Source organism: Etheostoma spectabile, unplaced genomic scaffold (genome assembly GCF_008692095.1).
Source record: "Etheostoma spectabile isolate EspeVRDwgs_2016 unplaced genomic scaffold, UIUC_Espe_1.0 scaffold00569794, whole genome shotgun sequence".
NCBI lineage: Eukaryota > Metazoa > Chordata > Actinopteri > Perciformes > Percidae > Etheostoma > Etheostoma spectabile.
Window position 1 is genome coordinate 26,611 of NW_022605328.1, and position 12,430 is coordinate 39,040.

At 39.3% G+C, this 12,430-nt stretch overlaps 1 non-coding gene across 1 annotated transcript; it reads right to left on the bottom strand.

The window, feature by feature from the left end:
* Window positions 1-357: 357 nt before the first annotated feature.
* trnae-uuc (transfer RNA glutamic acid (anticodon UUC)) lies at window positions 358-429 on the bottom strand. The gene has a single exon. It is a non-coding gene; the product is annotated as a tRNA-Glu (tRNA).
* Window positions 430-12,430: the final 12,001 nt, after the last annotated feature.

The following is a 12,430-nucleotide window of genomic DNA, read 5'->3' on the forward strand; positions in this document are numbered from 1 at the left end:
ATGGTTTAGATGAAGAAATAATTGAATTAAATTGATAAAGATCAAGTGAAGCAAAGCAGTCTAAACATATATCTGGTTTTACAGCTCTTTCTAAGGTTCCTGAGTTTAGAGATAAGTCAGTGCCAGTTAAAGGCAGGTCTTGGTGGATTTTGATTCTAATAGTTATAATTTAATCATTGAAGAAACTTTTAAAGTTGAGCTGTAACCTTTCGTCAGCCTGGCTACAGTGCTGAAGATAAACCTGGGGTTGTTCCTATTTTCCTCCATTAATGACGAGTAGTACGTCAAACTACATTTATGATTTGATACAAGACCAATAACAAAAAGCTTACTTATCTTGCTAGAGACCTTCATCGATTCCCATGCCGGGAGTTGAACCCGGGCCACCTGATTGAAAACCAGGAATCCTAACCGCTAGACCATAGGGGACTGATTTCTTGAATCAATTCATAGTCTGGTCTGGTTGGAAACTAAAAAAAAACTTAAAAAGATGTTCCTCTTTAACTAAAAGGTCTATCTCTGTAGGGATCCATCCCATAATGTTGCCACACACTTAGAATAATAATCTGAGTCTGTCAGCAGCAACAACACAACCTTTAGTGGATGCTGACTTTACCTTTAAATTAGGAGTTTAAACAGAGACACAACAGGAAGAATAAATCCATCAAATCAAGTCCCCAATAATCAGCATGTGGCCTTGTTTTATTTCAGGTAGTCAGCATGGAGCTGTTCCACATTCCCAGACATTTAAAACAAGTCAATCATTGGCGTTATTCTACGAGTCAGATGAATAAATCAGCTGTTTGCTATTTGAGCTGCTCTGTTTCCTGCTGCTCCGTCATTCTTTAGTGTCCTCTGGAAACAGGTTGCTGTCCTTTATGTCTCTTTTGGATGACATCATCAGTGTCTTTGCTTTAGTCTGAAGAAACTCCAATCCAATCCAATCCAATCCACTTTATTGATATAGCACGATTTTAACAAACACAAGGTTTCCAAAGTGCTGCACAAAAAGATAATACAGAATAAATAGATAACACAATAAAAGCACAATAATATATATATATATATATATATATATATAATATATATATATATATATATATATATATATATCATTTTCAGATATATATATATATATATATATATATAATTTTTATCAGAGCTGATGCTTGCAGGTGTGTGTGGCCGAGTGGTCTAAGGCGCTGGATTTTAGGCTCCAGTCTCTTGGAGGCGTGGGTTCAAATCCCACCACTGCCATTGCTGATGTTACATAGGTGGAAGACAAACCATATGTGACTGAATTTGTATCAGTTACATTATACTCTTATGACATAGCTTGGTGAAGTGACTAAAGTCATTAGTGGCAACGTATTAGACTCCTTGCTGAATCTGTTGTTTTTATCTTTACTGGCAATTCCCTGTTTTTAAATGAACACCCAATCTTAAGTGTTCAATGTGAAATACTCATTCATCAACAAAATTGTCGGTAACTATGACGGGGCGCATACGCTACCAATTCCATCCAAAGACTGAGACTGCAGGTATATGTTATATGCCCGTATATGTTTAACGTGTTCATATGTTCTGTTAATTTTCACAATATTTAAAATCTTCAGTTAACCTAGTCATTCTCCATTTCCCCACAGTATCCCTCAGCTTTCTTGTGCGCACATTTTAACATCTAAAACTACGGTGCCATTCCTCGCCTAAAACAATATGAGTCATTCCAGTAAGTGAAAAGGAAACTCACATCTACAAAGACAAACTTGACATACGTGACTCCCTGATGGTCTAGTGGCTATGATTCGGCGCTCTCACCGCCGCGGCCTGGGTTCAATTCCCGGTCAGGAATGGTCAGGACTTGAAAGATCCAGATGTAACATTTGAAAGAGAAACTTTGGGTTAACTTAGATATGTCAAATTTTCCTCATTAGTTTAACGCTAGAACCCCAACACTTTTAAAGAGTATCATTTCCTTTAAATCAGACCCCCGACAACTGATGTATCCTTTTGTCGTCTTTGATGGGTCATAAGCACTTTATCTGTAATTATATCATAATTCATCTAACAATTATTTTCCTTTTCAAGCAGTAACTAAACCCCTGACCAACATTTTTACCTGATAACCAATGTATGTGAGTGTCAAGTAAAGTTATTGTTGGATTCAGGTCCTAATGTGGACATTTTAGTGCAATGCAAAGGTGCATAACAGATTGCTTTCTACTTACCTGGAGCGATGCAGAGCAGGGGGGGGGCAACTAGTCAAGGAACAGCAAGAGACTTGGTATTTAAGAATACAAACTGACTATGTGACAGATGTGTAATCTGTCATGTCCTGCCTTCTGAAGCTCAAGCCAGGCGCCATTCCTCTTCACCATCTACACCACAGACTTCAACTACCACACAGAGTCCTGCCATCTTCAGAAGTTTTCTGATGACTCTGCTGTGGTTGGATGTATCAGCGAGGGGGACGAGGCTGAGTACAGAGCTGTGGTAGGGGGGACTTTGTCACATGGAGTGAGCAGAACCATCTACAGCTCAACGTGACAAAGACCAAGGAGCTGGTGGTGGATCTAAGGAGAGCCAAGGCAGCAGTGAGCCCTGTTTCCATGCAGGGGGTCAGTGTGGACATTGTGGAGGACTACAAATACCTGGAGTGCACTTAGACAATAAACTGGACTGGGCCAAGAACACTCAAGCCCTCTACAGGAAGGACCAAGCCGTCTCTACTTTCTGAGGAGGCTGAGGTCCTTCAACATCTGCAGGACAATGCTGAAGATGTTTTATGAGTCTGTGGTGGCCAGTGCTATCCTCTTTGCTGTTGCATGCTGGGGCAGCAGGCTGAGGGTAGCGGACGCCAACAGACTCAACAAACTGATTCGCAAGGCCAGTGACGTCGTGGGCGTGGATCTGGACTCTCTGTCGGTGGTATCAGATAGGAGGATGCTGTCCAAACTACATGCCATCTTGGACAATGTCTCGCACCCACTCCATGGCTTGCTGCTCAATCACAGGAGCACTTTCAGTGACAGACTCATTCTCCCAAAATGCACCACAGAGCGCCACAGGAAGTTGTTCCTGCCTGTGACCATCAACCTTTATAACTCCTCGCTCTAAGACACTCAGAGAGGTTGAAACTGGACAATATTATCTGTATTATCTGTTTTGTGCAATAACACTGGCCTGACATGTGTGCAATACTCAACTGCTACAATTATTATTATTATTATTATTATTTACTTTTTACCATTGCAATTCCTAAATTATGTTAATTATGCAAATAATGTATAGTAACATTGTTTAACTATGTAAATACCGTACATGTCAGTGTCCACACTCCTTATATTTCTTTATTTGTATTTCTACTTTGATATTTATACTATTTGTGCAACTGCAACACAGAGTTTCCCTTCGGGGATCAATAAAGTATTCTGATTCTGATTCTGAAGGTAATTAAAACTGTTAACATATGGTCTTCATTATCTTTGTAACGGCCTTTAAGCTTCCCCTGGCAAAATTGTATTGTATTATGTTCATTATGTTTGTATTATATACTTTTATATGTCATCAGTACGGTGGCCCTGAGGTGCAAAACACAACGGCAAAAGAGAAAACACAACACAAAAAGAGAAAACACAACACAAAAAGAGAAAACACAACACAAAAAGAGAAAACACAACACAAAAAGAGAAAACACAACACAAAAGAGAAAACACAACACAAAAAGAGAAAACACAACACAAAAGAGAAAACACAACGACATTAACCAAAACGGAAAAGGTAGGTACCCTCGGGCGACAGGAATCGTCGCTGATTGGACAAAAGAACTGGTCCGTCCTTTGAACCGGAAAGACGGGGTTTGTTTCCATTTTTCCAAATCATGAGCGCCACAAATGACGAGGTACACGCTGCTATTAAGCAATACTTTGATGCCGGACATGAATATGACGTGATACTGGATATGCTGTCGACATTTCACAACGTAAACATGAGTCTGCGTACGCTGAAGACGCGTTTAAAAGAAGCAGGGCTGTACAAAGACACAACTATTCCCCACTCCCTGAGGTGAGGCGTGCCATTCTGACAGAGCTGGAAGGACCAGGGATACTCTTCGGTTATCGGACTATGTGTCAAGTTCTCCAACAAAGCACAGGCTTCGCGTTAAACGTGATGTCGTAGTGAGGCTACTGAAACAGCTGAATCCACGAGGGACGGCTTTGAGAACACGCAGGAGGTTACAAGACGCACGTATCACTCCATGGGTCCAAACTACATATGGCATGTAGATGGATATGATAAACTAAAACCATTTGGCCTGGCACTCTCAGGATGTATCGATGGCTTTTCGAGAAAAATAATGTGGCTTGTTTGTGGACAACGAACAATAATCCATCTGTCATTGCTCACAATTATATTAATTGTGCCAAGAGTATTGGTGTGGTTCCAATGAGATTGAGAACTGACCTCGGAACAGAAAATGGGACCATGGCAGCAATACAATGTACCCTCCGTCACGCGCATATGGACCACTATGCAGGCTCGTCTAGCCACAGTTACGGCTCATTACAGTTTTTTCCATTTGCTAACACACTAAAATGACATGCACAGCACAATTATTTAAACTGACACACAGAGAGCAAAACTTCCTCTCAAGTCTCCGAAAGTCTAAACACATTTTCTGCTTTACACACATTTTGCATTTTAAAATGGCACTTTTTAAAATGAACTGAACACAGTTTCCTGCATAAGACACAAAAATCTGACACAAAGTCACATGTTTGCCATTTCAAAACACTGCCATTCAAAATGACACTACATGAGCTATTTGGCTAATTACATGTGCCACCTGGCCAAACACCTCATTGGTTAATTGCCAACACTCCAATCAGGATGTAAGCACTATAAAAAGACCACAGGTGAGCACCTTTTTTTAACAGCAACAATGGAAGACGTTGCAGAGAGAGGAAGAGGAAGAGGAAGAGGAAGAGGAAGAGGGAGGTTGAGAACAAGAGGGGGAGGAAGAGTGAGAGGTAGGTGTAGAGCAGGTAGAGGAGTTCATGGCCAAAGAAGACAAAGACTTTCAAATGAAATCCGAGCAACCTTAGTAGATCATGTCATCAACCATGGGCTGACAATGCGTGAGACTGGACAGAGAGTGCAGCCAAACTTGAGCCGTTTTACTGTCGCCTCTGTCATCCGGACCTTTAGACTGGAGAACAGGTATGTAACTAAAATTTCATGTAGTACACATGCAGTACACCCCATGACATAGTGCATCAGTTGGGTGACACCTGTTTACTTACTGTATGACATCAGCCATTTATGAACTGTACAAGTTTCCTGTACAATGTACTCTACTGTGGGGGGGAAATATTTAGGCTGCAATGTCCAAGCTCTGTATATTTCTTTATTTAATTTTTTCTAAAGGACTGAGAGACGACACCATGGTGGAGGAAGGGGCCGAATGTTCACCGGGGTACAGGAAGCTGGAATTGTAAACTTGGTTTTGGAACATAATGAAATCAGATTACGGGAAATTCAAAGCCACATCATCCAAGACAACACCTTGTTCCACAACATCAACGAGTCAGTCTGTCCACATGGCTCGCATTCTCAAGCGAAACCAAATTAGAATGAAACAACTTTATAAGGTGCCGTTTGAGAGAAACTCTCAAGGAAACAAAAGAGGTCAGACGAGCATATGTGGATGTAAGTACTGTATTGACTGTTATCCAGTAGAACTGGATAACACCATATTGACAGATTTTGTTCTTTGTTCTCAGAGAGTACTGGAAATGGATGCTCATGCAATCCCACATGAGTCATCTTATAGATGAGGCTGGGTTTAACCTGCAAAGAGCAGAAGAAGGGGGAGAACGTCATTGGCACAGAGCCATTATAGATGTTCCTGGCCAACGTGGTGGGAACATCACAGTGTGCTCTGCCATCTCCAGTAGGCATGTTGTCCTCCACCGTCATGTCAACCTTGGACCATACAACACAGCACATATTCTCACATTTCTGGACAGACTTCACAACATTCTCACACTACCAGAGCATGTGAATGATGCAGACCATCAAGGAAACCGGTACGTTGTAGTATGGGACAACGTGAGCGTTCATCGTGCAGCCGCTGTAAACAACTGGTTCGCTGACCACCCACCATTTCTTGTGCGATACCTCCCACCATTCTCACCATGTCTGAACCTCAAAGAAGAGTTCTTTTCGGCATGGCGGTGGAAGGTATACGACCGCGGCCCTTTGTGCGCGTGCCTCTTGTGCAGGCTATGGAAGAGGCATGTGATGAGATGGATGTGGGTGCAATTCAGGGATGGATAAGGCACTCAAGGTGCTCCCCCTCGATGTCTGTGGGGGGGACATATTGTCTGTGATGCCGAGATGTTGTGGACCGAACCGGCTGTGCGGCAAATGGAAAAAACTGTAATTATTTTTCTTGCTTCTTTTTTTACTGTGATATATTTGTCTGAAATTTTCTTTTTCAGTTTACTGTTTTTTGTAAGAATATTTTTGTTCAGTCCCATGTAATATATCTGCAATTTTTTGCACTGACTTGTTCACTGTAGTGAAACATAAAATAAGTTTTACCAGCATGTGTGTGTATCTGCAAATATTTCTGTGCATGTGAACAATCTAAAACATATTTTAGTATATGGCAAGGCATAGTAAAGATGAGGGGCTTTTCATTATGCCCAACAGTGTGTAGTTGGTTAGGCAAAAATCTGGTAATGTGAATGAAGTGTGTGGCATTTCATGCAAAAGTTTGATTTTGATAATGCTATGTGTAGTTTTGGTTGCAGTGCTTCATTTTGCAGGATATATGAGGTGTTTGCATTTGGGTGTGTGGTTTTGTGAATTGTGTTATGTATTTTGATAAAACCAGACTAGTTTGCAAAATTGTGTGTTAGCATAGGAAAAAACTGTAACATCGAATCAGCGCATCGAGTCATGGTGGTCTTTTTTCAGAAGAGGGAGGTTGGTACATCTGTGTTGTTTGATGGATGAAAAGTACAGTGGAAGCTGTATAATTATCACCTTTGTCTCTATACACTGATCAGTGTTATAGTGTTATTCAAATCTCCGTATTTGTCATTGTGATTATTTTAGTGTTCTTGTTTTACTCAGGCCACTTAAACACTAAGTGATAGCCTAATACTGAACATAGGAAGCCATATTTTTCCCAAAGTTATTGAATCACTACTGTTGTAATAATCATATGATATACATTATGATTTCTCTGTGATGCTTTTGTTAAGATGTATCCACATTTAAACGGTGTTATTTGTATGTAAGCCTCTTTGAGCACTTGTGAAAGCGCATTATAAATAACAATATATTATTATCTATTATAATGCATCCCCAGGTCTCAGTTTTGGATGGACTTGTTTGGAGACCTAAGAGACTCTGGAATCTTCAATGGCAGCCACGAACACCAGTGCTTACTGAGATTTTGCTTCAATAATGTTCTGCAGCAAGACCTGGATGAATGTATGGACCTATGGAACAAGCACCGGATTCGACCAAGCAGACATGCATCATGTCCAGGAGGGATTCCGAATGAACTGTATCTCTTGCCTTACAGGTAGTAATGATCATATATATATATACATTACAAAAAATGCAAGGTGTTGTGGTATAGCCTAAACTGGGATATATTTGGACAATTGTACATGTTGGTATAATCCATTGTTGAATTTAGAAGCTATCTGTCTCTACCATTGTTTAGAAATATCTGTATATCAACAAGCAAACAAATCTAACAATGACCATTTCAAACCTTCTCCTTTATATCACTGTCCCATCTAATTTTGCAGATTTGGTTCAAGGGACTGTGGATTTGCTGTTGAAGACAGGGAACTGGATGTGTTTCCTGAGGCAAGGCAAGTGATTGATTTAAGCGGTGATCCAGACATAGAGGAATACCTCCAACAGGCAGTGGAACAACACGGACTACAACAGCCACAAGACTGGAAGACCGCCTCAGAACTGTACATCACTCTGAAGGAAATAGCTGGGCTATAGATATGGACTATTGGAACCTGTTTCTACCTTTCTTAGGTATCCCACATTAACATGGACGTATTAAGACAAAATTTTCCTTATTTAGTATTTTGCTTTAATGCATCTTAATGCTTATCAGTAAATGACTGGTGGACTATACATTATAAGTTTTGAAAAACACTTCCCATTCATAAATGTGATCCAACATTTACAAATTGCTTCAAGAGATAAATCACAGGATAATATACCAAAAATGTTTCTTTTGAATTTTCAGATTTGGCAACTTGAACTGTGGGACTGAAATGGAGACATTTTACACTTAAAGTTGTATTTATTTTCTGATTCAATGTTCATGTAAACAACAATTACTTACAAAAAGCATTTGTTCTGATTTTTTATTTTATTTTTTTTAAATATATGTAGAGCTGTAAAAAACAGGAAACAGCAATAACAAACATAAATCAGGACACCACTCTGAGATTTTAATGCTATGCAAGTAGCTAACTGCACAGATTTGAACAATGTAAGAAGCACTCACACTGGTTTTACTTTACCTTACTTTAACACATGACACGTCCCAAAAGGCCTTTTAACAAGAGAGGCAGTACAGTAACTGATGCAAACAAGCAGACATGACCTTGTAAGGCATTATTCTGACCAGAGAGTTGATAAAAATAAAAGACAAAAAAAACAAAAAAATAAATAAAACAGCCTAAATCAAGCCACAGCTCAAGCCTTATAATGATCAATAACGCTATGTTACATGTCACACTTGGATACAAAATGGGCAATTATTAACTCAAAATATCACTGAAAACAGAGTAACCCACTGTTTATGTTGAAGTGGTCTTTATTGTCATTATACAATGAACTGTACAACTGAATTATGAGGTTAGAATGGAGGTTTAGTCCTGAGCCGCTGCGGGCAAACATAATTTTTACGTGCCCATCAAAAACCCAGTAAACAGCAGATTACTTTTCGATACAGGTAATTGGTAATACAATGATTTGCATGTCACGGTACATATTCATCATAATAAGAACCTAGCAAATATGTACAAAAGTGAAAACAGGACAGTGTCATTGTCTGAGTAATATGGTCGTGGCACAGAAGCACATTAGTATTATGCAAAAATATACTGGTCAGCATAAGATGACGCTATCATCAGGCTTCCTTTTAGAGGACTGAGATGATGGAAGAATGTCAACAACTAGTTAACAGTTGTTCATTCTCACTCTGTAACCAACTTACCTGGACTTTACATATTTTCTTTGATTTCATTTTCCCACATGAAAGTTTTGCCTCTCTTCTCCGCTTTTCCCTCTTCGGTACTCTAAAAGGTCCCTAGAGTAGGGTTTGAATAGTCTGTGATTCTACATGGTATCAAAGGAAAAATATGTTACATTACACATACACATACATACAGCAGTAGTCTAATGTTTTACAGCATACAAGAAACACATTTTGACAACACATCTTTTGTAAAATAGGGGTTGCAGTTTTGGTGACACATAAAAATGAAGCAAGAAAGTGAACAAATCTAAAACACACACAATCTTTTCATTCTGGCCTGCAAATAAACTAAACCCTGAAGATGCTTCATCTGGGACGTTCTAAAACGCTTAACGTGAAAAAGCTTAACGTGACTTAATGTACCTAAACATCGTCAATTATCACCATATTTCTCTCACATATTGGTCCTCATATAACCAGTACAACTGTCAAAAAATTGGACACGTTAAGTAAAAAGTCACGTTAAGCTTTTTCACGTTAAGCTTTTTCCTTACAATATCCCTTAATGAAGCACACACGCTTAATGTCAGCTACCGTCCATAATAATAGGACTTTGGGTCCGATTTTTTGACAGTTTGTACTGAATATGAGGAGTAATATATGAGAAAACTATGGTGATAATTTATCGATGTTTAGGTACATTACGCCACGTTAAGCCTCTTCCTCGCCATAGACACAATGAAGAAGAAAACGTTACCGTGAGATAACTTCTATAATCGTTGGATTTCAGTTTAGTTTTTTTGACAGGTTTAAGTGTTTATGACAAGATATGGCCACGGTAAATATGGTGATGATTGATCGTTGTTTAGGTACATTAAACCACATTAAGCTTTTTCACGTTAAGCGTTTTAGAATGTCCCTTCATCTGTCTTCAGGTTCACTGCCTACTGTAAGTTATAACCTGCATCAATACATCGTTCACTCCAAACGGCAAGATTCATGAAACACCTGCAAAGGTATTGTCGAGTAAGGTCTGGAAACTGACAGTTGGCCAACTAGCTCTGGTAGGCTAACGCTAACGGTACACTATCCTAAAGTAGCCTAACGTTACATCCGTTTACTTACTTGAAGGTCGCGCGTGAGCGTCGCCACCGTCTTCCTGCAGCCTTTTCCCACATTCACTGCAGAAGTTAGGCTTCTCTTTGAACTCTTTGCCACAATGTTTGCAATACATGATAGCGGATACCTCTGTGCTCCCGCTTGTCTGGAGCACAACTGAATTCTCCGCGCGTAAGTCTGGCCGTGATGTATTTCCGGTTCAAAGGACGGACCAGTTCTTTTGTCCAATCAGCGACGATTCCTGTCGCCCGAGGGTACCTACCTTTTCCGTTTTGGTTAATGTCGTTGTGTTTTCTCTTTTTGTGTTGTGTTTTCTGATTTGCCGTTGTGTTTTCTCTTTTTGTGTTGTGTTTTCTCTTTTTGTGTTGTGTTTTCTGATTTGCTGTTGTGTTTTCTCTTTTATCGTTGTGTTTTCTCTTTTTGTGTTGTGTTTTTTGATTTGCCGTTGTGTTTTCTCTTTTATCGTTGTGTTTTCTCTTTTTGTGTTGGGTTTTTTGATTTGCCGTTGTTTTCTGATTTGCCGTTGTGTTTTGCACCTCAGGGCCACCGTAATCATTGGTTTAGACTTCCACCGATGACACTCATCAAGTGTGCAGGTGATGACGGATGTCCTCTCACCCATCTCACCCCGGACACAAACTATTCCAGCTTCTCCCCTCTGGTAGGCGCTACAGAGCACTTTACGCCAAAACCAACAGAGTCAGGACCAATTTCTTACCACAAGCCATCACTGTGATGAAATATTTGCACCGCTCTTCTATGGCTTCTGAATGAGAGTAAGTTTGTTGTTTTGTTTGTGAGTAGTTCTGGAACAATAGGTTGAAATTGTAGGTTTTTAAGAGTTGCGGTCCTAAACTGTTAATTACAGTTCTAAAATGTTACATTGTAGTTCTAGAATGTTACACTGCAGTTCTAGAACAATAAGTTGAAGTTTTAGAATTTGAACATGCATTGTCACCAGACTTTAGTTTGATCTGAGGAACAGGAAGTCAGCACAGGCCATGATCGTAGAATGCAGGCACATTTTAGTCTGGTAAATTACAGAGATTTTTACACTGGGATAGAACTGCTAATCTTGCGATTGACAGATGATCTGCCCAAATACATTATACAGTGCAGAACTCAGGCATTCCCACTCTCTAAAACACCACCGCCCAACGTGGGGCTTGAACCCACGACCCTGAGATTAAGAGTCTCATGCTCTAAAGTGAAGTTCTAGAATGTTAAGCTGCCATTCTACAATGTTAGCTTTAATTTCTAGAATGTTAAGCTGCAGTTCTAGAATGTTATGTTGAAGTTCTAGAATGTTAAGATGCAGTTCTAGAAAGTTAAGCTTTCGGTCTAGAAATCTGAGCTGCAATTCAAGAACAATAGGTTGAAGTTTTAGAATTTTTTTAAGTTGCGTTCCCAAAAGGTTGCTCATAGTCCTAAAAGGTTACATTGTAGTTCTAGAATGGTAAGCTGCAGTTCTAGAATGTTATGTTGAAGTTCTAGAATGTTAAGCTGCCATTCTACAATGTTAGCTTTAATTTCTAGAATGTTAAGCTGCAGTTCTAGAATGTTATGTTGAAGTTCTAGAATGTTAAGCTGCCATTCTACAATGTTAGCTTTAATTTCTAGAATGTTAAACTGCAGTTCTAGAATGTTAGCTTTAATTTCTAGAATGTTAAGCTGCAGTTCTAGAATGTTATGTTGAAGTTCTAGAATGTTAAGCTGCCATTCTACAAAGTTAGCTTTAATTTCTAGAATGTTAAGCTGCAGTTCTAGAATGTTAGGTCAAAGTTCTAGAATGTTAAGCTGCCATTCTACAATGTTAGCTTTAAATTCTAGAATGTTAAGCTGTAGTTCTAGAATGTTATGTTGAAGTTCTAGAATGTAAAGATGCAGTTCTAGAAAGTTAAGCTTTCATTCTAGAAATTTGAGTTGCATTTCAAGAACAATAGGTTGAAGTATTAGAATTTTTATAAATTGTGGTCCCAAAAGGTTGCTCATAGTCCTAAAAGTTTACATTGTAGTTCTAGAATGGTAAGCTGCAGTTCTAGAATGTTAGGTTTAAGT